Consider the following 27,985-nt stretch of genomic DNA (forward strand, 5'->3'; position numbering starts at 1 on the left):
ACTATTGAGCAATTTCAAGTTCAAGAATTGCTCAGTGTCTCCTGTAGAGCCCTTGTAGCCTCAGGGCAAAACTTTTCAGAATTTCCAATGCTCTTAGTAGTCTCTCTTCTTCCGTTGAGAAGAAATCATCTCTACTACACGATTCCATACACTTCCATTAACTTAGGCATCTCCTTAACTGCTCAGAGATGTTAGAATGTCCCCTCCCAATCATAAGATTTTCAAGTTATCAAAGAACCTGTCCTTAATTTAAAACTGCCATGGCCTGGGGTCAGAAGCAGTGGTCTGTATATCAGTCTCTCTCTGGAGTTCTGATACAGGTCTAAACTTTATCTTAATTTACTGTAAAACCTTTTATTTAGCACTATCAGCTGTTAATAAGTAAATTACTTCTCTTCTCCACCCCCTTCTTTAAGCTGGTGTAAAGGGAATGCTATTTTAGCTTTCTGCCTTAGAGCTGAGGGTGATATTAAGGTTATGCTTTACAGTGCCCTGTAAGAATTCCAATGTAACCCTTTAGTGGGGAAGAAGAGCAAACTTCTCTATCCTGTTGGGGCATTTAAATTTAAAGGTTAAACCTAGAACATTTTATCATCCTTTTAGAAACCTTGAACATCTTTGTCAAAGGTAAATGCTGGTAGAGGCAAGTTAACCTTTGGTTTTGTAGTTTTAAGAAACATAGATGTTGTTGGCAAAGGTTAAGCCTGGAAGAGGCATAAATCAACCTTTTGTTTTGTGGTTTTAGAAAACCTAGTTGTCTTTGCCAGTGGGTAAGCTTGAAGGCAAAGTTAACTTTTTGTTTTGTGGTTTTAGAAAACCTAGAATGTATTTGTGAAGGTTAAGCCTGGAAGAGGCAAAGTGAACCTGTTGTGTTGTGATTTTTAAAAACTTATAACGCCTTTGCCAATGGTTAAACTTGAAGGCAAAGTTAACTTTTTGTTTTGTGGTTTTAGAAAACCTAAATGTATTTGTTAAGTTAAGCCTGGAAGAGGCAAAGTTAACCTTTTTTGTTGTGATTTTTTAGAAACTGCCAAGGAACACAAGGTCCTCTGTCATGCATTGGATAGGCATGAGAACTAGCTCCATATATTCTACCTTTATTGAAGGTAAACATTCATAATGTGAACAGCAGTTGCAACTTCATTTAGTGTTAAGTCAATTTGTTGCTCCGGAATAGGATTTATATGGTACAGTAGAGGTACAATTTGGTTTTTACCTGATCACTTCCTTAAGTACTATACAGAATTGCGTTTGAAAACAGTAAAGCCCTTCATCCGCTACTAGTAGTGGGTAGTAGTCTTTTCCTGAACCAAAAAACAGAGCAATTCTTTAGGCTCTTTTGTTTATAAAACCCCGGGTTTTGATATTTTGGGAAGAGTGAAGGTACAAATTTTGTATAGGAGCGTACCTTCATATTGTAAAGGTATTTAAGTGACTGTCGTTTGATAGGGCTTTTGGAAATAGGCACAGGGGTCCCTCATACCACTTGCGTTTCATGCTGGCTGAATCGAAGCGGTTTTCTCCGCAAGGCTACTCTTTGCTGCATACCTATGAGAGCCTTACTCCCTGAATGGAATCCAGCTTCTGGTGGTAGTAAAATCCACCAAGGATTCCAGATCAGGTGAGAATGTTTTGGGTTTCGTATAAGAAACCTTTAGCTCGAATGGCTGAGTGGAATTTTGTCTAGCTGCACTACCCACCATCTTCCTCTTAATGTGGGAATCAGCTAACTTTAACAGTAGGTAAGATTCATATCAAATGATATAAATTTTCATCATAAAATTTATTATTTGGATACTTAACTACTGTTAAAGTAGACCCACCCAGCCTCTCCACAACTTAGTGGGCTGTCAAGGAGAATTCTGACAAGAGCTAAAACAACTGAAACACACCTGGTGGAGAACAGGTAAACTAGAGTCATCCAGGCAGCCATTCGATTTTTGTTTGTTTGAATGCAGACTCACCTAATCAGCGGTGAGATATAGCTAAATTTAACAGTAGGTAAGTATCCAAATAATAAATTTTATTATGAAAATTTATATTTTTCCTTCCCTTCTCAGTATGCAAGTCAAGAAGACCTATACTTATTATAGGCTGCACTTGAATGTTGTCTAGATTTTGACAAGTAGCAAAGTCTGTTAAGTAACCAAGTCCCTACTTATACCCTGCACTGCAGTATTAATATCTAGGTTTCTGATAAGTAACAGAGTCTTTAGTAACAATGATCCTACATTGCATCCTGCGCTTGAAAGAAATATTTGCAAAGTATCTCATAACTAACAGTACTACAGTAATATCACGCAGTTTCTGGCCTAAACCAACCTGTATGTGACACATACCATTCGAACTTCAGAGATTTGTTGAAAAGTATCACTTTTGAAATGGCAGCATATCAAAAAATGAATCATAACTATTTAGCAGATAACTGCAGAAACATCTGAAGTTGGGGTATTTCCATTTTTCTATATAATATTAATTTCTAAAATTTGAACAATTCTTCATTTTGAAATGTCATTTTCATGAGTAAACCTTCGTAGTCCAAACCTCCTTCGTCCTCCTGCCTCCTCCTCCTCCTCCTCTCCTCCTCCTCCTCCTCCTCCTCCTCCTCCTCCTCCTCCTCCTCCTCCTCCTCCTCCTCCTCCTCCTCCTCCTCCTCCTGATTGTGTCTAGAAATTTACATGTATCAAGTAATTTGACAGAAGTAGAGAGCATCTTTATTTCCAACTGATTTTATAGTTGTATACTTATGATGCAATCATTTGTTACTCATTTTCACAGTTCTAAGTTTTACAGATGCCAGCAAGCTTATTTGTATATGTAGTGGATTACCAAAAATGCATCAAGTATTGCATGATTGTGTCTAGAATTACAGGTATTTCCAGTAGACCGTAAAATGTAAGCGTTTATAAATAGGATACTATGTCAAATTGACAAGTGTTGCACTTGATTAGGTCCAGGTACTATGTGGTTGACCTCTTGGTCACTCACATGGTGTACTTGGGCATTATTCAAGGGGGTATGAGGCATCCCTCAGGTCCCCAGCTGCTCCTGCTGCTGCTACAACCACTTTCTTGTTTTAAAGCATTTTACTTTCCCTCTGTTCCCTCTTCCATCTTGCTCTCCAAACTCTCCAGTTCCTTCTTTTCACTGTCTGAAGCACTGAATGGCTGAAAGTGCCTCTTCAGTGCTTGGCTTGGGAGCTAAATTTTCATAGACCAAATCACCTTTAATTCACCCCCAGATTTTGGTGTTGCATGAACACTGTTCAGGGTTTTCCAAATGTACTCGCTATCCATGTAGCACCATTAATTTTAGCACACTATTAGCACAATGTAATCTTGATTCACTGAAAGCTTTTGCGTCAGTAGATCAGCTGGGAAAAATAGGGTTATGCATATCAGTCAACCACTCTAGCAAGAAATAATTGCCATATGGTAGACTTAAGATATGGCTGAATAATCAAAATAAATCCTCAGTTGTTATTATTTATTTATTTATTTATTTATTTTTTTTGTCTATCACAGTCATCCAATTCGACTGGGTGGTATTTATAGTGTGGGGTTCTGGGTTTTTATCCTGCCTCCTTAGGAGTCCATCACTTTTCTTACTATGTGCACCGTTTCTAGGATCACACACTTCTGCATGAGTCCTGGAGCTACTTCATCCTCTAGTTGTTCTAGATTCCTTTTCAGGGATATAGGGATCGTGCCTAGTGTTCCTATGATTATGGGTACAATTTCCAGTGGCATACCCCATATCCTCCTTATTTCTATTTTCAGGTCTTGATATTTATCCATTTTCTCCCTCTCTTTCTCTTCAACTCTGGTGTCCCATGGTATTGCGACATCAATGAGTGATACTTTCTTCTTGATTTTGTCAATCAACATCACGTCTGGTCTATTTGCACGTATCACCCTATCTGTGCTGATACCATAGTCCCAGAGGATCTTAGCCTGATCGTTTTCTATCACTCCTTCAGGTTGGTGTTCATACCACTTATTACTGCAAGGTAGCTGATGTTTCTTGCACTGGCTCCAGTGGAGGGCTTTTGCCACTGAATCACGCCTCTTTTTTTGTACTGGTTCTGTGCAAGTACCAGACATTCGCTTGCTATGTGGTTTATGATTTCATTTTTTGTATTGCACTTCCTACATATGGGAGATGTTATTTCCATCTATCGTTCTTTGAAGATATCTGGTTCTTGGGGCCTGATCTTGTACTGCTGTTATCATTCCTTGTTTCCTCTCCCCTCTGTAGCCATTGCCATGTGTCGTCGCTGGCTTGTTCTTTAGTCTGTCTCATGTATTGTCCGTACATTGGTTTGTTGCACCAGTCCTCTGTTCTGATTGTCATTTTCCTGTCTGTATATTTCTGACTCTTCGTCTACTTTTATCAGTCCTTCTTCCTATGCACTCTTGAGCCACTCGTCTTCACTGGTTTTCAGATATTGCCCCAGTGCTCTGTTCTCGATGTTGACACAGTCCTCTATACTTAGTAGTCCTCTCCCTCCTTCCTTTCGTGTTATATATAGTCTGTCCGTATTTGCTCTTAAGTGTAGTGCTTTGTGTATTGTCATTGTGGCGGGATCACAAGCTTAAAAAACAAGCGGGCAAATCCCCCTCAGTCCAGCTACCAATCTCACCTTCAGTCACACTTTCCTCTTTACACTACAGAATACACGCAGGACAATTGACCTACCCACACAAGAACAAAAAACAAACACATGTACTCACCCAACTGCAGATACCAACAACAACAAAGACAACAACCAAGAACCACAACACAACACCCAAGGACCTCAACTCAACAACACAGCAAACCAACAAGGAACACAACCACAACTCAACAACACAACAAAAAGAACACAACCACAACCCAAGACCACTGCACAAACAATCACCAACAAGACAAAAAAACCGACAACACAACAAGCAAACACACACACACCTACTAACAACAAGATACTACAACAGCTCCCCAACAACAACCCTCAACCATAACAACTCTAACTCTACAAAAACTTACAAGCACAACAAATCTAACAACACAGGCACAACAACTCCAAAGCAGACAACATCAAACTTAACAATAACTAACAACAAATCAACAAAACAAAACTTAACTGACGTTCAATGTCTTCAATAGACTGCTGCCGACACCACTGACTAACACAGGGTATGACCAAAGACTGACTAAAGACCAAATACTCCCTGAAACACAGAACTCTAACAACTCCAAACTCCAACAGCACCAACAGACAACCCAGAACTCTAAATCGCTAACTATCCATACAGCAACTACACTCTCTCTCTCTCTCTCTCTCTCTCTCTCTCTCTCTCTCTCTCTCTCTCTCTCTCTCTCTCTCTCTCTCTCTCTCTCTCTCTTGTTGTCAAAAGGAACTCCATAACTCCTCCATATCATATGTTTCCTAGTTTTGTGGTCTATGCTGCAGAGTTCTGCATTCATCCATTCCACTATTCCTGCGCTGCATCTGATTACTGGCACTGCCCATGTGTTTATGGCTTTTATCCTATTTCCGGCGTTAAGTTTTGACTTGAGTATCGCCTTGATTCTCTGCATATATTCTTTCCTGATCGTGTCCTTCATCTCTTAGTGTTTTATATCCCCTCCTTCCATTATTCCCAGGTATTTGTATCCCGTCTCATCTATGTGTTTGATGTTGCTCCCATCTGGTAGCTTTATCCCTCCAGTCCTTGTTACTTTGCCCTTTTGTATGTTGACTAAGGCATATTTTTTTATTCCAAACTCCATCCTGATGTCCCCAGATACAATCCTTGCACTGGATTAGGGTATCTATTTCCTTGATGCTCTTACCATACAGCTTGATGTCGTCCATGAACATCAGATGGTTAATTCTGTTGCCTCTTTTCTCGAGTTAGCACCCAGCATCCATCTTCTGCAGTTCTTTTGTCATGGGAATCATGGCTACTACGAACAGTAATTGGGACAGTGAGTCACCTTGGAAGATCCCTCTCCTGAAATTAACCTCTGCCAGTCTTATTCCAGAGCTTGTAAGTTGTGCGTTGTATTTTTGAGGAAGCTGATGGTATTTTCCTCTGCCCCTTATATTTTCAGGCATTCCATTAGCCATGTGTGTGGTATCATATCGAAGGCTTTCTTATAGTCAGTCCATACCATGCTTTGGTTGGTTTTCCTTCTACTGTTTTTCATTACCATTTTGTCTATCAGAAGCTGGTATTTTGTGCCCCTACACTTCCTTCTGCAGCCTTTCTGTTGGTGGAGGATGTTGTTTGTCTCCTCCAGTTAGTTGTACGTATAGCCTTTCGCTGATGATACCTGTTAGTAACTTCCACATTATTGGTAGGCAGGTGATAGGCCTGTAGTTACTGGCTATATTTCCCTTACTCTTATCTTTTTGAACTAAGGATGTTCTCCCTGTGGTCATCCGTTTGGGTGCATGGTGATTTGTGATACAATGCTGGTGGTGTTCTGCTATTAGTGGGTGTAGGGCCTTGAAGTTTTTGAGCCAGTATCCATGGACTTCATCGGGACCTGGGGCTTTCCAGTTGGGCATTTTCTTTATTTGGTTTCTGTCTGTGTCTGCGTGATCTCAGTGAATCTTTGTTTTCATACAATCAACTTTTGCGCCACTCACTACAGGTAGGTCAGGTGATCTACTGGCCTGCCCTGGGTGGCAAGACTAAGAACCATTCCCGTTTTCTATCATATTTTCTCTGTCGCCGGTGGTATCAACATTGTTGTTACTACCTCCTGACTGGAATTCGCTTTTCAAGACTTTTTGATCAACTTTATTGGATATTTTGGTGACGTACCTGGATCGTTGTTTTGGCATTCGCTACCGTGGACTGGATTTGGACTTGCTTTTGATTTTCCTGATAGAATGTCTGATTCAAGTGTTAGTGTGAGAGTGTGTGTGAATGTAGGCTGCAAGGTGAGGATACCGAAGGCTTCGGTTGATCCTCACACTGTATGTCGTAAGTGTAGGGGGTTTGAATGTTCTTTAGCTAACACCTGTAATGAGTGTGAAAGGTTGAATGCTAATGAATGGAAGACTCTAACTTCTTACTTGAAGAAGTTAGAGAGGGATAGAATTAGACGGGCTGCACATAAGGGTGTAAGTACAAGGCCTATTGAGCCTTTTTCTGAGTCTAACTCTCCTGTTATTAATTATTTTGATTCTCCCTCTGTATCTGAACCCTCACAGGCTTTGCATTCAGATTCGGCTTCTGAAATCGCCGATCTGAAGGCTACTCTTCATAAGATGAGGACAAAAATGGCGGCCATGCAAGGTAAGGGAAGTGATAGCGATATGCTTAGTGAAGTGAGTGTTCCCAGTGTTGTGAAGTGGGCGTCTGACCGCCTCTGCGATGCTCCCAGGCCTAGACCTCTTCCAAGCTCACCTACCCAGAGGAGAAGGAAAGTCGAAAGCCTTACGGAGGTCGTGGGGAATCCCCAACGGTCAGGCGTCCCTTCAGCAGGCTCTGTTTCGCAACAGACTGCTCAGGACCGCTTCAAAAGGAGCGTCCTACTAGATTGTTTCTCTTCGTCCGGTTCTCCTTCACCTAAACGAGGGTGGAAGGACTCTGATCTATCTAGGCCACTGAAAAGGCACTGGAAGGAACCCGCTTTTGACTCGAGCCCGGAGCGCTTCTCGGAGGAAGCCCCCTCATCTATCAAGATGGTCTCGACGTCTCCTCAATCTGAAGTTGAGGATCGTACACCTTCGAGGTCTCCTGCTTCTCCCATTGAAGAGGACGCTGGTGTGGCTTCAAAGAGGATATTATTAGCTGTACAAGAACAGTTAGCCTCTTTAGTTGGAGTTCTTTCGAGAGATCCTCCTCGCAAAAAGGACGCTAGGCTTCCTATTAAGAAGTCTCGTCTCCTTTCTCCTGCCAGGCGCGAGACTCCGGCCAGAAGTGAGGCCTCCTCTTCCAGGCGCGAAGCGTCTGCCAGGCTTACGGTACCAGAAAGACTAGAAAAGTCTTACAGGTCCGAACAGCTTTCTAGGCACGAACAGCCTACCAGATATGAAAATCTATCTAGGCATGAAGAGCCTTCCAGGCGCGAGACGTCTTCCAGGCGTGAAGAGCCTAACAGGCGCGATGCGCCAGCCAAGCGTGATGCGCCAGACAAGGATCCTGACAGGTGCGAGACGCCAGCCAGGTGCGAGACGCCAGCCAGGCGCGAGGAGTCAGCCAGGCGCGAGGCGCCAGCCAGGCAAGAGGAGTCAGCCAGGCGCGAGGCGCCAGCCAGGCGCGAGGCGTCAGCCAGGCGTGAGGCGTCAGCCAGGCGCGAGACGCCAGCCAAGTGTGAGGCGCCAGCCTAGCGCGAGGAGCCATCCAAGCGAGAAGCGCCAGCCAAGCGCGAAGCGCCAGCCAAGTGCGAGGAGCTAGCCAGGCGTGAGAAGTCAAGCAGGCGACCAAGCGAGCACAAGTAGACTTGAGAGAGACTTTGTTCACTCGATGAGTCCTTCTCCTAGTAGGAGTTTGTCTCCCGCAGAGAGAGAAGTTTGTGAAGATCCTCTCGTTTTTAAAGCGGATTCTCCTCACGGTTTGGACGAAGATTCGGAAGACGAGGCTAATGGTAGAGAAGGTTTCTCTAACTATAAAATTTTGACAGCCCTTCTTTTGCAAGAGTATGGAGATTCTTTGACTCCTGCTGCTCCTCCTTCTCCTCGATCGCTATTTTCGAGTGCAATTGTACCAAAGTCTTCGTCGGTTCTGAAGATGAGACCGACTATCTCTATGAAGAGAGCTTTACAGTCTCTTGACAAATGGATGTTGACGAAGAAGGAACTTGTCAGAACCACCTTCTGTATGCCTCCAGCCATACTTTCTGGAAAAAGAGGTGTGTGGTACCAAACTGGGGAGAACATGGGCCTTTCTCTCCCAGCCTCGGCTGATGCTGATTTTTCAACCTTAGTTGATTCCTCGCGTAGACACGCATTGAACGGAGCTCGTGTGACTTGGTCTATTTCTGAGAATGATCATCTCCTCAAGGGACTTTTCCATATTTTGGAAGTCTTTAATTTCCTGGACTGGTCCCTTGGGGTGATGTCAAAGAAAGCCCATGACTCGGAAGGTCTAGACCCCGAAGTCATTCTTAGTATACTGTCATGTATTGACAAGGCAGTACAAGACGGATCGGGAGAAGTCTCCTCCCTCTTTGGAGCGGTACTCCTTAAGAAGAGGATTATATTTAGTGCTTTTCTAACCAAGGCTGTTTCACACTCACAGAGAGCAGCCCTGGTTTTTGCTCCCATGTCAGACTTTTTGTTTCCTTCTCAGTTAGTGAAGGACATTTCTCGCTCACTGACTGAGAAGGCGACACAGGATCTTCTCCTTCAGACTGCAAGGAAGAAGAGACCGCCTGTTGTGGTTGAGAAGAAAGGACCTACTTCTTCTGTTCAGCCCTTTTGAGGAGGCCCTCCCTCCAGAGCTCCCTCAAAAAGGAGAGGCCCTGAGAGGAGAGGTAGACCTGCTTTCCGTTCCCTTAAGAAAGGGAAATGAGACAGCCAGCCTCCAAACACCAGTAGGTGCCAGGCTACTCGAATTTGCGGACGCCTGGACACTCATAAACTCGGACGCCTCGTCGATGTCAATAATGAGGAAGGGATATCTTATCCCCTTCCAGGACAGTCCTCCCCTAACGACTATTCCGCGGGAACTGTCAGCCAGATACAGGGACCCTGTACAGAGGGATACTCTTCGTCTGATGGTGGATCAAATGTGGGACAAAAGAGCTATAGAATTAGTACTGGATCAAAACTCTCCGGGGTTTTACAATAGTCTTTTTCTGGTCGCAAAAGCCTCAGGGGGGCTGGAGACCGGTACTAGACGTCAGCGCTCTAAACAAGTTTGTTCTAAAGGAGAAGTTCTCTATGGAGACTTCGGCCTCGGTCCTTGCGGCTTTACGACAAGGAGATTGGATGGTGTCTCTGGATCTCCAGGACGCTTATTTTCATGTCCCGATTCACCCTTCTTCGAAGAAGTACCTCCGTTTCATGACGGGGGGAAGGATCTTTCAGTTCAGGGCCTTGTGTTTCGGCCTGTCCACAGCTCCTCAGGTCTTCACAAACCTGATGAAGAATGTGGCAAGGTTTCTTCACCTCAAAGGCGTCAACATCTCTCTGTATCTGGACGATTGGCTCATCAGGGCCAGAACAGAGAGACAGTGTTTGGAGGACCTTTCTTTGACCCTAAACCTGATAAAGTCGTTGGGACTACTCGTGAACCTCGAGAAGTCACAGCTGATCCCCAGACAGAACTTAGTCTATCTGGGGATTCAGATGGATTCTCGGGGTTTTCGAGTATTTCCTTCGCAAGAGAGAATCGTGAGAGGCTTGGAAAAAGTCTCTCTCTTCTTAGGGAAAGAACGAACTTCGGCGAGGGAATGGTTAAGCCTTCTAGGGACCCTTTCCTTGCTCGAACAGTTCTTTCCTCTAGGAAGACTTCATCTTCGTCCTCTTCAGTTCTTCCTAAGGAGATCATGGAATTGGAAGACGGGACTTCTCTCCGACAGTTTTCTCCTTCCAATGGAGATGAAACCACACCTGGAATGGTGGTTGTCCCCTCTAAAAGAGAACAAGGGAATTTCTCTGGAAGTTCCGAACCCAAGCCGAGTGTTATATTCTGACGCATCGGAAAAGGGTTGGGGAGCAACACTAGGACCGAGAGAAGTGTCAGGCACCTGGAAGGCAGCACAGGTGTCCTGGCACATAAATTGCAAAGAACTTCTATCAGTACACTTGGCTCTAAAGTTCTTCGAACCATTTGTAACAAACAGTGTGGTCCAAGTGAACGTGGACAACACTACCGCTCTTTCCTACATTCGGAAACAAGGAGGAACACACTCCTTGTTCCTATACGAAATAGCAAGAGATCTGCTACTTTGGACCTCCCAGAGGAACATCTCCCTATTAACGAGATTTGTTCAGGGAACAAGGAACGTCAGGGCAGACAGGCTGAGCAGGAGAAGCCAGGTCCTTCACACGGAATGGACCCTTCACTCAGAAGTGTGTCAGAGTCTTTGGTCTCTTTGGGGAACTCCCCATGTAGACCTATTCGCCACATTCCTTTCCAAAAGGCTGGAAGTCTTTTGCTCAGTGGTGGAAGACCCAAGAGCTCTCGTGGTCGACGCCTTCCTGCTAGATTGGTCACATGTAGATGTGTACGCTTTTCCCCCTTCAAAATCCTGGGGCAAGTATTGAAAAAGTTTGTAACATCCAACGGAACAAGAATGACCCTGATAGCCCCCTTTTGGCCAGCACAGGATTGGTTCACAGAGGTGCTGGAGTGGACAGTAGACTTTCCCAGATCCCTTCCAAGAAGGATGGATCTTCTCAGACAACCACACTTCGAGAGGTATCATCAAAACCTCCCCGCTCTCGCTCTGACTGCCTTTCGACTATCGAAAGACTTGTCAGAGCGAGAGGGTTTTCTCACAAGGCTGCAAGCGCTATCACTAGAGCCCGCAGAGCTTCCACTAGACGAGTCTATCAGTCTAAGTGGGAGGTTTTTAGAAGGTGGTGTAAGTCTAAGAAGTTGTCCTCCTCCAGTACCTCTGTAACCGAAATCGCTGATTTCCTTTTGTTCCTGAGAGAGGACTCTCACTTGTCTGTATCTACTATAAAAGGATACAGAAGCATGCTTTCGGCAGTCTTCAGAAATAGAGGCCTAGAGCTTGCTGACAATAAAGATCTACACGATCTTATTAGATCGTTTGAGACCACTAAGTCTAGAGAACCAGCTCCTCCCAGCTAGAACCTTGATGTGGTTCTCAAGTTCCTTTCGTCTGAAAGATTCGAGCCTCCTCAATCAGCTTCGTTTAGAGATTTGACAAGGAAATGCTTGTTTCTCTTATCTCTGGCAACAGCCAAAAGAATTTGTGAACTTCATGCCCTAGAAGATGAAGTCGGATTCAACAGAGACTCGGCCTTCTGCTCGTTTAGAACACTTTTTCTAGCAAAAAACTAAAACCCCTCGAATCCCTGGCCCAAGAGATTCGAGATTAAAGGCTTATCAAGTCTCGTTGGTAGAGAAGCAGAAAGGTCTCTTTGCCCTGTAAGAGCCCTGAAGTTCTACTTGCACAGAAAGAAACAAATAGGAGGCTCTAGACAAGGTCTTTGGTGTTCGATTAAAGACCCCACAAGAATCATGTCAAAGAATGCGTTAGCTTTCTTCGTAAGGAGCGTCATTACAGATGCTCACAAGTTCTGTCTTGACGACTCTTTTCCACTCTTAAGAGTAACAGCTCATGAAGTGAGAGCAGTGGCGACGTCTCTCGCTTTTCAGAAGAATATGTCGCTAAAGAAAATCCTTGATACAACATATTGGAGGTGCAACTCGGTATTTGCATCTCACTATCTGAAAGACGTTCGCGTGACCTACGAGAAATGTTTTCTCTGGGTCCATTCGTATTGGCGGATACGATACTGGGTACGGGAGCAAACACCAATCCTTAACTTTGTACATACCTTCTACTAGATATGTTCTAGATTTCTGCTGACAAAGAGGGCTCGATGCTGCACAGGCGGCCAGTCACTGTTGTTCAGTAAGGAACTATTGTGATATCTTTTTGGAGGAGTATGGTAACATTATTTTTTTTTTGGAATTTTATGTATGTATGCGTATTGTGTTTTCGAGTTATGGTTGTTGTAATGAGTTTGGGGATAACTCAGAACAATTCTTTCTACTAACATGGTGGTTAGGACCAGGTGGTCGGGATTGGTTGTGTGCTCCTTCATAAGGTGTATTGTCATAGAAGTGGTCCAGTACCCATTGACAAAGTCCTTTCAGGCTCTGCCGAGTAAGCGGTTCATACCCCATCGGCAGACCCACAAGAACTCTTAGCCATAGATCACATATCTCGCTAAAGTCTTGAGGTGATGCAGACTACCCGGCAACAGCCACGAAGTCTACCACCTATCAGGTAGGAACCAAGGTTTTTCTTTTATACCTACAACATATGTTGTTTACCTGTCTATTCCATATTAGCTGTCTCTTACCCTCCACCAAAGGGTGCCAATCAGCTAAGTATATATCTGACAGGTAAGTTGATTGTATGAAAATGATATGTTATGATACAATCAAACGTTTCATACATACTTACCTGGCAGATATATACGATTAATGGCCCACCCAGCCTCCCCGCAGGAGACAGGTGGAAGAGAGAAAATATGATAGAAAACGGGAATGGTTCCTAGTCCTGCCACCCAGGGCAGGCCGGTAGATCACCTGACCTACCTGTAGTGAGTGGCGCGAAATTTGAATTTCTGTCGGGGACGACGGAGTCTTAGCTAAGTATATATCTGCCAGGTAAGTATGTATGAAACTTTATTGTATCATAACAATATCATTTTATTCTCCCTATTTCTTCTTCCATGACTTCCTGGAGGCATGTTGCATGTTTGTTGTGTGATACCGGATTGTTCCATATGTTTTCCTAGAGTCTCTTACTTGGTTTGGCTTCATGAATTTCTTGGTGGTTGTCTTCTCTTAGTTGGCTGTATAGTCTTTTCTGATTGGTTCCGAATAGTTTGTTCTGTTGGTATCCCTTATTCCTGCTCATGTACCGTTGGATCTTATGTGCTTTGGCCTTAAGCCTCTGTTTTACATCTTCTATTGTGTTGTTTAGTTCCCTTTCCTGTACTTTGCATTTCTCGTTGAGTTCCTCCCTTGTTTTCTTGCCTCTTAGCCTTTTTTCTGCCAACTCTTTCAGTTTACTCATTCTGTTGTCCATATTTTCCCCGAATTTGCTTCTATAGCTCCAGTCTCTGGCTGTTGGTTACTGTCGTTGCGGTGGTCAGTTGCTGGATGACGACCTCCAAGTACCTGACCATCTTCCCCTTCAATTGGGCTGATTACCTGGCTGCCGGATGAAGCTCCTCTATTGCCAAAGGTTCCATTTACGTCATTGTCGTTTAATCTTTCATTTCTTTCCTAAGCGCCTCGGTGGCGTGGTTGGTATGGTGTTTGTGTCCCACCTCGATGGTCGCGGGTTTGATTCTCGCCCATTCCATTGAGGAGTGAGAGATGTGTATTTCTGGTGATAGAAGTTCACTCTCGACGTGATTCGGAAGTCACTTAAAGCCACTGGCCCCGTTGCTGAATAATGACTGGTTCCATGCAATGTAAAAACACCATACAAAAAAAATCATTTCTTTCCATCATTACTGATTTTTGCTATTTAACCCCATCAGGAATAGGTACATTTACAGCTGAGTAGACTGAGGAAATTATGGTAAAGATCCTTCCCCAAGGAATCTACGCCGAGGAGAGCGGTCACCCATCCAACGACTGACCAGCCCTAGTGTTGCTTAACCAGTCCATTGACGACGTATCTCACTCTGCCACAGCTCCACATATTATTATTATTATTATTATTATTATTATTATTATTATTATTGTTATTGTTATTATTATAATTGTTATTATTATTATTATTATTATAGCAGAATCTTTGTTTTAACCTTCAAAAATGGGTCAACTTGTGTGTATGCAAGTCTCAAGTTAGCCTTGAAGAAAGCCTTTGAAGAAATGTATACATAATTTTTGTCGAGCTTTCCTTTTGAAAAATCTGCAATCTTAATGAATATGACTTAACTGTTTTGACGCAGAGCAGAATAATGAAGGACAAAACTAATAGCAACATCACTTATTAAAGAATTTAAAGAACTTCTAGCATTTGAATGCTCACACTGGGAGAACGAAGAGATGTGAATAATGCACTGCATTAAAGAGTGTCCTGCAATGTCTGGAATGAAGGCATCGTCAAACCTAATAGTTTTATAGGTATTCAATGAGTTTGTTTGTCTCTTTATATTCTAATTTTAAAAGAAGCCAAATCAAGCATATTTGGCTTGGTTATTTTTATTGATTAATTTGTTAATTTATCTGTTTGTCGAATGATTGATGTCCTCTTTCTGTATTCTCCTTTACCTCCTGGTACTTCTTTTGAATGAACACCATCATGTTCTTTGGAATCTTCTTGAATTTCAAGTCAGTCGCCACCTTTTTTTGGTGGGCGGCCCATTTGGCATTCTGTCTTGTGTCTCTGTTGAGTAGCATACTACTGAACAACAACTGATGTCATCACAGGGGATCTCCTCTTGTGACGTCTGTCTCCTCTGTTGGCAGTGCGCATTCCTTTGGCTGTACGAGGACATCCCCTTTGTTGACAGTGCGAATTCCAGTCAATGTTTATGAAAGCTTGTTTGATTAGCTGTTTGAATTTCATGGTAGTTGATAGATTTTGTAGGTAGCAGCTCACTCTCTTGAGTGTTTTCAAACTAGAAAAAAGGCAGTTATATTTGTCATGAAAGTTTTACTGTGTATTTTTGTGTTAGTAAGAAGTAGAAATCAAATTAGGGAAAAGTTGTCTGCAAGCATGCATCACTTTCAGTCTTGGGTTAACACGAAGTCACTGAAGCAGGATGGTGTGCTTGTACACTTAGTGCCTGCGCAAAACGAGCAGGTTCCTTCGTAGGTTGGATGTTTCTAATTTTTGTGGAACTCGCTTATAAGTCTGCAAGTTCACAGAGAATGAATACTCTTAGGAATGGAGCACAGATGAAGATTGTAGGCCTATATGTATGCTGGTTGGCAAACCCTAAAGATTGTACTAGCTACTGCCATGTTTTGCTCTATGCTTCCTTGTAAGTGATAAAGCATTTTATGTTCAGTGTGCAATTGTAAGGGTTGATGTTGACGCCAGCTGCTACACAATTTAGGGCGGGTCCTTCCCTACTCTGGAATCCTGCATAGGCCTACTTTCAAATCAAGTTTGTGTTGACAGTTAATTCATTTTTGGTGTTTACTGTCTTTTCCCTGGATATTCTGTTCATTGCTTCCTGCCTTTTCATTTGTGTCTCGACAGTTGTACCTCCCTGATTACTATATTGCTCTGGTGATCGGTAATTAGGTCAGTTGGTCAGAGAATGTGTCCAAAAGTATTCAGTTCCTGATGTGCTGTTGACAGCTGCTGCTTCTTCTTGTGCTGCTTTATACATCCTGTTTTGTTTCTGGGAGGACAGCATAATTGATTACTACTTTGGGAAGCAGGTCTTTTAACTGTTAGAGGTCTTTCTAGGTGTGTGTGAGGATTTTAGAAAGGTAGCTGTAATGTTTTACAGTCCTAGTCTTTCCCCTAACTTTGGGTAGTATCTTATGTATCTGCCTAGGATGTTGGAGGTCTTCATTCTTCGAACTGATTGATACAAACCTGTGGTTGGTAAACTCTTGTCTTTTTCAGTGATTTACTTGCAGTTGTCGTCACAGCCTTGTGTTCCCATGAGGCTGCTTGCATGCTTGTTGCTTGGGGGGACCTTCTTGTATGAAACATGTGAGTGGTACGAAGTGAAGCCTTGAAGTAGAGCATTTAATCTGCTGTTTTTTCTTTAGAAGAGTTATTTTTTATTTTGTGTTATAGTGGAACTTTTGTGATCCATGTAGGACTGTAGGTTTTTTGAGCAATTTTATATGAGAATTAGTTTTGGTTGGATGAAAACGTCATTGTTTGTCTAAAAATCTAACATAAAATCTAACTAGGGTTATCTTGGTACATTAATTCATCCACAAGTTGAGGCAGGACCATTGCATTTTAATTCCCAGCTACCATACATTTGGTACATGGTCTGCGCTGTACGAATGTCGCTGTTTCCTGTTGGCATGATGAATGGGAATGGCTGAACTTTCCATGGTTGCATTTCCATGGAAGGTGCTGAGAATATTTGTGTGAAGTTTATACTGAAAGGGAATATGTTATTGAATATTTGGTAGGCTTCTTGTCCATTACACTTTGCATTACATACTAGGCAAATCAACTACCAATCTTGTTGTATAGGACTACAGGCAATAATATTTCCATTTGTATGTTGGTGCTGGATAAGTATGACAGTAAGCTATAGGTTAGTTTTATTCCTAGCAGTTTACTTGCATTTACAGAATACGTACATATTTGCTGCTGCTGTTATGAATAGTGTCTTGAATTATGTGGGCCATATCTGTTTGAACTCTGTTGGTATGTCAGAGCCAGTTGGGACAAAAATGTAGCGTGTTTGAAGGAACATAAAATGCAAGCAGTAGTCATTAAGGATTAGAGTTGTACGTAGGACAACTAGAAATTGAAGGTGGCCATTTGCACAAAGACGACAATAAACGGACAAGTTTCCAATAATTATATACCTTTTGATTTACAGGATATGCAGGAAACAACTTTAGATGCACAGACGTTTTAATTTAATGTGAAGGTCTGGGAGCTGTCCCTCAAGGAATGTATTTGAATAGTACTACATTTTGGTATCTAAGGTTACCTTAATACCACTGGTATGGTATGTCCTCCAGAGCCTTTGGGGGCGCTGCCTGTAACTAGCTAGTCAAAGCAGGGGAATGTGACAACAGTCCAATCTGACACCTGTTGGCTGGGGTGAAGCTTTAGGGTGTTTAAGGTAGTACCCTGCATTGGTGCCATCCCCTTTTCTTGTCTCTTGCTCATATGAGGAGAAGCATCACATAAATGTCACCTCTTGGACGTGTGTTTGGTCTTGTGGCTTTTTGGGGAGGTTTTGGGAACCTGGTATAATGAATTGTACTTGAAATAAGGACTCCTGCGTACAATGGTGACTTGGTTGACGTTTGAGGAAACTAAAACTGCCTGAGCATCAATGAATATTTAATTCACGTTTATTTACTTCCTTTTAATGCTAATGGCTGATGGAACTAAGGTAACGCAAGATATGGAACAGCAAAGGTAACGTAATAAGTGTAAATATTCACAAAACTATCCTTACCTAGATATAGGCCTAGTATTGTACTCACTTTGTTAGCTTCAAGTAGCTTTGAAATGTTCTACTGATGCAATGGTTTAAACAGACTTCAGTCTTATTAATGCATAAACCACACAAATTTATTCATTATTACCTAATCTTTGTGTCTGATTGAGCAAACACATAAAAGGAGTCCATATTCAGAGCAAATTAAAGAGATCTTTCTGTTGTTAAGGTAGTGAAATAGATTAGATTAGATTATAAAATTTTTGGCTCATAGCCAAGCGCCGGAGCCGGGGGGCCATTCAGCGCATATATATCTTAAGAATAAAAAAGTCAATGTCGCACAAACAAACATGCACAGAACCGATCAAACATACAAATCATTCATTCATAAAAACCAAACAAGAAACCTAAAACAATTAAGAGAAAATTTTGAAGGTCAATAACTATAGTTTTTAGATACGGGCGTTCAAAGTTTTTCTTCGTATTTTTATAACGCCAATGTTAATAAATAATGATTATTATGAATGTATATTTCTTTTTTGTGTATTAATAAACCAAAACTATTTTATTTATCATAATTCAATCATAAATGATGATCCCTTTGCTCATATATCGTAGCTTGGGGCACTGCGTCAGGCAAGACAGGGCACTCCTTCCTACGCAACTCTCTCTCTCTCTCCTTCACTAACTTGGCTTATTATGGCGAATTTTCTTCTTCTGTATGTTAGCTAGATATTTTCCTAGTATTTCCTGGTTTGGCATGATGAAATTCTTGCCGAAACAATAATAAACAAACGTAAATGCATGAGAATGTCAAGAGGTGAAATTCGAAGTTGTACTCTCTTTTTACAAAGACAATGTTAATAAATCATGATTATTATGAATTTCATATTCCTTTTTGGGTATTAATAAACCAAAACTATGTTATTTATCATAAATTAAGATCCCTTTGCTCAAAGATCGTAGGCTTGGGGGACAGTGTGACGTGTGCTTCAGGCAAGACGGGGACGTTTACTTACTATGCAACCCTCCCTCTCTCTCTTCACTAACTATGCTAATATCGCATATATTATGATATTCTGTAATCATATTAGACCGAATTTTCTTCGTCTTTATGTTAGTGAGATGTTTTCCTTGCCTTTTCCTCATTGGCATGATGAACTTCTTGCCGAAACATAGATGAACATATGTAAAAGCAAGCGAGTGTCAGAGGTGAAACTCGAACGTGTAGACAACTTGAAGTCTGTGCTCGCACTGAATCATTGTTCAACTTGATACTCCCCTCTGCGACCCACGGAATCTCTACAGATGCCATTTCTCACAATTTCTTTAACAATAATTATCAAAATTTACGATAACAGAAGAAATATTGCATTTTCTTGTACGGATGAATGTTTTAGGCTTTTTGAGTTATGTTTACTAATTACCCTGTAACTTCGAAAGTAAGAGGAATTTTGACGAAATATTTCGTATACGTATTCTCAGTTGCCATATGAAGCTCCATGAATTTTTTCATGACTGCATTTTTCGCCCTATGCCCCCATATATAAGGGTTCCGGCCGGCCCCCTTAAGTGTCCTTGGCTTCAGTTGTTGCAGTGAGGTCACCATTTGTTACATAGGCCTAAGTGCCCAGGGTAGAGAGGTTCAGAATTTAGAAATGGGTTAAAGTAATCCTTGTGGTTTATAATTAGAATTTTATATTTGTTTTTGTTCCCAAATTTCTCCATAAGGTCTACTCTTTCCATTTTTCTGATATCAAAACCGTAAAATGGTCACTAAAAACTATAAAAAAATATTTTTAAATACGTAACTGACCTGGCAGTTATATACATAGCTATATTCTCTGACTTCATGACGTCACGACAGATTTTCAAAACTCGCGGCAATCGCCGACAGGTGGTCAGGTGATCGTTACCTGTACGCCCTCTAGATAGTTACCTGGAAACCTCAGATTTTCTCTTGTCGCCCGAGCTGGCAACATTATCGTTGTTGGCTCTCCGATAGGATTTTTGCTGCTCGCTAGAGTATTTCATCTTTGCTGAAGTATTGTTTTGGCTTTTGCTGTTGTTGACTTGGATTGAATTAGGATTTTGTTTTGGATTGCTCAATTAACAATGTCGGACTCTGTAATTGTTTATCGAGTCTGCAGTGGGGGGGTGCAGAGTTAGACTTCCTAAAGCTTCTCTTGATCCCCACATACTTTGTGTGAATTGTAGAGGTCGTAATTGCACGATTGAGGGTAGATGTGAGGAGTGCATGATCTTGAATGATAAAGAATGGAAGGAGTTGGACAGGTATGTCCGTAAACTTGAGAGAGATAGGGTTAGAAGAACCAAGAGTTCCCTTTCCCGTTCATCTGTTAGACAGGAATGTTAATTGTGCATGGAGAGCTAAATGTGAGAGCAGACCTGTTAAGTCGAAAGAACCAAGTCCTTCCGACAAAGTGGACTCTCAAGATGGAGGTATGCAAAAGTCTATGGGGCTTGTGGGGCCAACCCTCCATAGACTTGTTTGCGACAAGCAAGATAAAAAGAATGCAGACGTTCTGCTCTCCGGTTCCAGACCCCAAAGCCCATAGCATTGGATGCGTTTCGCATGGACTGGAAAGGACTGGATCTTTACGCCTTCCCGCCTTTCAAGATTCTGCACAAGGTGGTGAAGAAATTCTCACAGTCCGAGGGAGCCAGAATGACCCTAATAGCCCTGTACTGGCCGACGCGAGACTGGTTCACAGAGGTGATAGATTGGCTAGCGGACATTCCAAGAACCCTTCCGTTACATCCAGATCTGCTCAAACAGCCCCACTTCGAACGGTATCACAGGAATACCCCTGCTCTGCATCTAACTGCCTTTCGACTGTCGAAAAGCTCCTCAGAGCTAGAGGCTTTTCGCGAGAGGCAGCAAAAGCTATCGCCAGAGCGAGGAGGACATCAACCATCAACGTCTACCAGTCGAAGTGGGAGGTTTTTAGAAACTGGTGCAAAGAGAAGAAGGTGTCCTCGTCCAACACCTCTGTGAGCCAGATCGCAGACTTCCTTCTTCATCTGAAGCTTAAAGTAGGTCTAGCCACGACTACCATTAAAGGATATAGAAGCATGCTGGCTTCATTCTTTAGACATAGGGGACTGGACTTGTCTAAAGATCAGGACCTTCATGACCTAATGAGATCTTTTGACACTTCGAAGCAAAAGAGAGAGCAGGTACCAGGGTGGAACCTGGATGTTGTGTTAAAGTTTTTGATGTCAAGGAAGTTTGAACCCATCCAGGAAAGCTGTTTCAGGGACTAACCAGGAAGACGCTTTTTCTGGTTGCTCTCGCTACAGCTAGGAGGGTAAGCGAGATCCACGCTATGGACAAAAAGGTGGAAATTAGTAAATCTAAAGCAGTTTGTTCTACCACCTTAGGATTCTTAGCCAAGAACGAGACGCCCGCCAACCCTTGGCTGAGATCTTTTACGATACCTAGCCTTAGAGACTTTGCAGGCCAGGAGCAAGAAAGAACTCTTTGTCCGGTGAGAGCCCTGCAAGTTTATTTGCAAAGATACAAAGAGGTCAGGGGGACCTTTGACAATTTATGGTGCTCCGTCAAAGACCCCAAGAGACCCATGTCAAAGAACGCTATGGCCCTCTTTATTAGAAGCGTGATAAAGGAGGCTCACATGGAGTGCAATGAAGATTTATACAAGGCACTAAAGGTAAAAGCTCATGAAGTTAGAGCAGTCTCGACATCTATGGCCTTTAGGAAGAACCAGTCCCTAAAAGCCATCTTAGAAGCAACGTACTGGAGAAGCAACTCCGTCTTTTCTTCATTCTATCTTAAACAGACAGAAATGGTCTATGAAGATTGCAGAACCCTTGGACCGTTCGTAGCCACCGGCTCAGTGATAGGTGAAGGAGTTGATGCCTCTAATCCTACATGCTAGGCCCTTGATGTTTTTTATGGTTGTCTGTTGAAGGCTAGGGGAGACCTTCAACAGTCTAGTGTATATGTGTTTTTAATTTTTTGTATTAAGTTTTGAGATGGTTAGGTGGTCTTTTGCCTGGTTAAGCCCATATCAAGGGCATAGGTGGTTTTGTCGCATAGAGGTCACGTCCTGTCGACAAACCCCTTTGAGCTCTTCAGCTACACAGGTCACATCCCTAAGCTGGAGCTCCTAAGGAGAGCAGACGAAAGAGGCAGTACTTTTGAAGTTAGCTCCCTTAGCAGGTAAGAGTCAAGAGTTACCTTATATGTAATTATTTTACAACGATGTTGCTGTCTCTGACCCTCCTCCAAAGGTGTCAATCAGCTATGTATATAACTGCCAGGTCAGTTACATATTTGAAAATGACATTTTTATTATAAGATAAATTTTTAAATATACTTACCTGGCAGTTATATACAATCAGAAACCCACCCACCTCCCCTCAGGAGTCTAGAGGGCGAGAAAATCTGAGGTTTCCAGGTAACTATCTAGAGGGCGTACAGGTAACGATCACCTGACCACCTGTCGGCGATTGCCGCGAGTTTTGAAAATCTGTCGTGACGTCATGACGTCAGAGAATATAGCTATGTATATAACTGCCAGGTAAGTATATTTAAAAATTTATCTTATTATAAAAATGTCATATTTCATGCCTGCACATGCCCCAACGATCAATCCCTTACAATAGTATACCACTCAGTACTGATGTGGTAAGTACAGTACTGTATTTGTATTTTGCTAACAAATACAGTAGTACTAAGTAGTCAAACATAGTTTGGAAACCTATTCTTGAACTTAGAGATTGATTTCTAATGCATACTGTATATTATCATCATAATAATACTTGATAAAAAACACCAGAAGAAACTTGGTTCTTTCTTGGAAGTGCCTCTTCCTCAGTGCTTGGCTTGACAGTCCAAGGTTCATCTATCATTATAATCATCCTAAAAATTAAATTGTAGATAACAAAAACAAACTGAACCAAACTATTGTCTGAGTTTATTTTGGAGGGTACTTTGGTTTGCATTGCATTTGAAGGTTACTGAGAGTTTCTACATATTTCAGGCCTTCCCTAAAGTCATCACTGTGTAGTATGTAGTTGAGTCTAGCATGCCGCCTGCTCTCAGAGATTTCAACCTCATTTGCCAAAGCTAATGGGTAAGTTCTTCACCTGAAATTACTATTTATATAAAAAAAAAGCCACAGGTAGATGTGTTTGTGTCACAGATTGCTAAGGAAGAAGCCTCTGAAAGGAATTGAGAGAACTAGACAGGGAAAAAGACTAATTACAGTACAGTACATGAAGCTACATACTCTATTACAGGTACTGCCATATAATTTTGATATATTAGGTGGTAGTAAAATTATTCCGGTGTGGACACTTTCCTTAGAGGAGAATTTTGGAGGCAGTATGGTGTCTGGCTGAGACACTAGCGTTACGGTTTCTATTTATTTTGTGTGTGTGGTTCTGGTTTGTCCTTTGGTCAGAATATGTTGAGCTCAGGTACAGGGGTAGGATAGGTGCCATGATCAGAGGCTGTTCATGGTTCAGACTGGTATAAAGAGTTGAAATCTGGGGTTCCTGGTTTTTAAGGGTTGATCTTAGGAGGTCCTGGTTTTTAAGGATTTTGAAGATTTGTGACATTCATGGGAATCCCAGCAGTGTCAAAACCTCTACCATCTGTATGAGAAACTCTTAGATTAAGATTGGCAGAGGTTCTTTGGATATTTTTTTTAATTTTCAACTCTAATAAGAATCAGTAATTCCTCTCTAAGGGATGAGGTGTCTTCCGAAAAATGACTACAAAGTTGCAGACAAAATTGTGTACACATTATTTCTTGTGTGAAGCAGAAATGGAAAGACTAACTTGAGATTATCAACTACTAATTAAAAAAAATTCAAAGCTTGGATACTGCTGCAGTCTGGGTATTAGTTGAGCTCATAGTTTCTGTAATTGGTGTTTTTCTTGTAGGTTTTGTAGGACAGCATTTTCAAACTTGATTGCATCTTTGTTATCGTATCTTCATTTCTCATTTACAAGCTGATGCTGTTCATGAACAGCTGTGGAAGTCTCAAAATGAGACGTCCTTATTCAAATCCTTTGATAATAGAAAAACCTGTCCATAGAAACATGAGATAAGGTGCCTAGTTGTTGTCACAGAGTAAGATGTTTTAAATGTGCATTTTCAAAAGCCAAACCGGATACTGACCTTGGACTTATTATGTTGAAGATTTGGGACCCTTACGCATTCCCAGCTCAGATTGGCGTATGGAGTTGAAGGGACAAAATGCCAATTGGGTCTTCAAGTTGAGCCTAGTTTAATTGTATCAGAGGATATCTTGCTGTCTCCCAGACCTTATTTACATTATAGTGGGCTGTTTCACAAATAGCAATACAGTATTTCTATGCATTTTGTAAGATGTCTTCAGCAACCTTAGCACATGAACCACGTGTGTTATTTATCATAAACAAAATTTGCAGTAAAAAACACATGATACTGAAGTAGCTAATGGTTTGTGTCAGGTCATCAGACCAAACATTCATAAACCAGATCAAATCAGCAGGCAAAAACACATATTGCTATTTCACAAACATTTCTTGCTTTACTGTTTGCAATCTCTCTCTTTTGCACGCTGTGGACAATTATTGCTATCTTTGTGGAATAGTGCATAAATGTTGACCTATCATCACACTTCGAGACCAGACACCTCGATTACATTGTCCAAAAGATGATGTGGGCTGCATCGATTCACACAGTTGACTGCGGAGTCACTGTGTTGGCCTTTTGTTTTTCATTTTTGTCTGGGTTATGGTGGTTACCTCTGGTGGGGCTTTTGTAATGTTTAAATTTGTAGTTATAATTCCTTTATTATGTATAATGAAAAGTATGTTGTAAGCTGTGTGACTTTACACAATTGTGAGGTAAATAACTTGCGTAAACCTAGCTGTGTATGTGTGTGTTGGCATTCATTTCTGATTCTGTACCAGTCTCATATTTCATAAAATCGCAGACACAGTGACCTTCCTCCCAGAATGAACTGTACTGCTGTTGTAGTTGATAAAATGGCACAAGACAAGTGTTTTTAAGAGTTTGTTAAAATATTGGAACTGAAGGCTAGAGAGCCATTGCCAAGACCCTACTTCTGATATGAGGAACTGTGTGTTCAGTGTTGATGGTGGTACTAAGGGGTTTGTGTCTCACGGTTTTGGCCGTGTTTGAAGAGACTTCTGTTGTGTATTGAGACCTCGTGTTAGTTAATGATAACTTTTGTTTCATAATCCATGGTGATCTGAGTTCAGGTTTCCTGCATGAAACCACTAGTTGCAGCTAGCCTACAATAGGCTTGTTGAATGGCCCAGTCCTTGGGGACCTTATGTGATTTATGATTTTTCCAGTTCAAAAAGGGAGGTGCTCCTAACTTGCAAATATGTAGGAGTAACTCTAATTATATCTAAGGTGTGTAGGCTGTGTATTCTGTCTTATTCTGAATTCCAAAAGTGACTGATAGAAGAGAGTAATTGTTAGCATTGCAGGTCTAGCCCTTTCTTACCAGGTGCTTTGCTGGATTGATGCAGTAAGCTTACACATAGAGCTTCCTTTCTATGTTTCTTATCAGAATCATAGAAGCAATCCCGCTCCTTCCTCTAGCAAGGGAAGGAAGGAGACTGGCAATAATGCAAACCCTTCCCAGAACTTTGCATTAATGCCTCCGACTCTAAATATTCTTCCCAGCCCATTTTCAGAGGAGTTATGATTCCTCACTCATTTTGGAAAGGCCCAGAAGTCTGACTCTCGATCATGCAGCTCCTATACTCCCATCAAGTTGTCAGAGGCAGGGCACTCCTCCTCGCTCTTACGACCAGGAGGAATAGCCCAAGTTTGCAGAACTCCAGTCAGTTCTAGAGGCTCACTCATATTCCTCCCACCAATCAGTGAGCCTTCCTTATGTAAACGACCGAGGGTTTGTATATCTTGTAGGAACAAATCACAATTTTTGAAAGTAAATTGTATTTTTCCTAACTACACAAACCTGAGGTCCTTTACATATATGCCCACCTCATGCCACCCCTCAATCTGAACTTGGGCCAAAAGGCAAAGTGGAGTGTTTACATCCGGGCAGGCTGCCACACGGTAGTTACTGCCTAACCACCTTGTTCATGAATTAACGGCCGTAATTCCAGCTACGCTGAAAGTAATTCCTTATGTAAAGGACCTCAGGATTTTGTATAGTTAGGAAAAATACAATTGACTTTCAAAAATTGTGATTTTTACTATTTTATTATTATTAGTGTTGCAGATAATCATTATTATTATTATTACTGAACCCAATTTCACAGAGAAAAATGACCTTACCTTACAAAAACAGGTCAGCCTAACCACTCCAACAATTGTGGTCAAGGGCTAAGCATCTGCTTTTGCATCTAAACAGTGTCAAGCTTAAAGGGTTCCTGTAAATGACAGGACTTTCTTTGCTTAAGTCACTAAGCACTCACAATGCACTTACAGTCACTAAACACTCACACTTACATACACTCGCTAAACGCACATACCTAACATACACTCACACTCAATAACACTTGACACTCACTGAATACCCAACACTCACTAGGCTCTCGCTATACACTAAACACTCATAAAACACAAAACTCACTAAATACTCACTAAACACTCATAAAACACTAAACTCACTAAACACACTAAACACTCATAAAACACTAAACTACTACTACTCACTATACCTTAAGCACTCAGAAAACATTCACTAAACACTCGCATAATCCTAAACGTTAATTAAACAATAAACAATCACTAAGCACTCACCATGCACTAAACATTCACTATACTCTCATTGCACACAAAATACTCACTAAACTCTAAACTCTAAATGCTCATTAAACCCCTAAACACTCGAATTGAAGACTAAACTGTGAATGACCATCCACTCTTCACTCATTAAACATTCACAAGACATTCACTACACACTCACTACACACAAACATTCACAAAACATTAACTAAACCTAAACACTCACTGAATACTTACACACTAAACATTCACTGAATGCTGATGCACTAAACATTTGCTAAACTAACATTCCCAAAACCCTAAACACTCACTAAAAATTCACTGTATACTTAGCCACTAAACATTCACCAAACACTTAACATGCACTAAACCTTCACTTAACCCTAAACACTCACACACTAAACATTCACTAAACACCAACATTCACAAGATATTCACTAAACACTCACTGAATACTTACTAAACATTCACTAACATTCGCCAAACATTCACTTAAGCCCTGGACACACTAAACATTTACTTAATACAGTAGTACCTCGAGATACGAAATTAATCCGTTCCGAGGCGCCCTTCGTATCATGAGGTTTTCGTATCTTGGACCAAATTTTACGTGTAAAATGCTAATCCGTTCCAAGCCCTCCAAAAACACCCCAGTAAATTATATTTCCAGGCCTAAAACACATGTTCTAGGGTTACGACGCCGATTTGACAGAAGAAATATGACTCCAAAAAGGCAAAATACTGTACATACTTGAGTAATATTCAACTGCATGTAATGTTCAACCCCATTTTTACTGCATATATTAGGACTTAAGCATATGTCCCTTAGCAATAAGCCTAGCCTATGTTAGCGGTTGCTACTGTAGCCTAGTCTATGATTCTGACTTCTAAACCTAAGAAGCTAAAAGCTTAGAATATGCCAATAAAATGTATAATCAGTATGTACTCATTTCGAATAATTATTAATTAATCATTAACTATAATACACAAACAAACAAAAAAAAACCTTCCAATCGATTGTTTACATTCAGCTCTTACCATCTTACGAGTACCGAACGAATGCTAAGCAATCACTTTTTCTAGGACACAGTAAGCCATAAATTTTCATTAGTATCTCTTCAACTAATGAAACTACGAAACAGTATAATAACCATTCATTTCTATTCTTTATTCTATCTTTACCTAATGGAGATACCGAGTTACTGACGGCTGTAATGAAACATATACGTAACGTAATATTAAAACAGAAGAATAATTCTAAAAAATACGTATGTGTTGGCAGTCTGATTTATTTTTTATTTTATGATATCTAATTCACAATTTTTTTATTAAATGTATTGCATGTACTCATTTCAAATAATTATTATGTAACCATTAACTATAATAAACAAACAAAAAAAAGCTTCCAAACTTCTGTTTACATCCAGCACTTACGAGT

The 27,985-nt window shown here is 41.4% G+C and overlaps 1 protein-coding gene across 23 annotated transcripts in view; it reads left to right on the plus strand.

Moving 5' to 3' along the window:
• The window catches only part of LOC135215277 (uncharacterized), a 524,407-nt gene that overhangs the window by 173,608 nt on the left and 322,814 nt on the right, over positions 1-27,985 (plus strand). For 21 of the 23 annotated variants that reach the window (XR_010314640.1, XR_010314645.1, XR_010314642.1 and 18 more), the window contains one exon: positions 22,804-22,896. The exons of the other annotated variants lie outside the window; for them this stretch is intronic. The gene's annotated coding sequence lies outside the window, so the exon portion shown is untranslated. The remainder of the gene's footprint in view (positions 1-22,803; positions 22,897-27,985) is intronic. 23 annotated transcript variants of the gene reach the window in all.

Source organism: Macrobrachium nipponense, chromosome 5 (genome assembly GCF_015104395.2).
Source record: "Macrobrachium nipponense isolate FS-2020 chromosome 5, ASM1510439v2, whole genome shotgun sequence".
Taxonomy (NCBI): Eukaryota; Metazoa; Arthropoda; class Malacostraca; order Decapoda; family Palaemonidae; genus Macrobrachium; species Macrobrachium nipponense.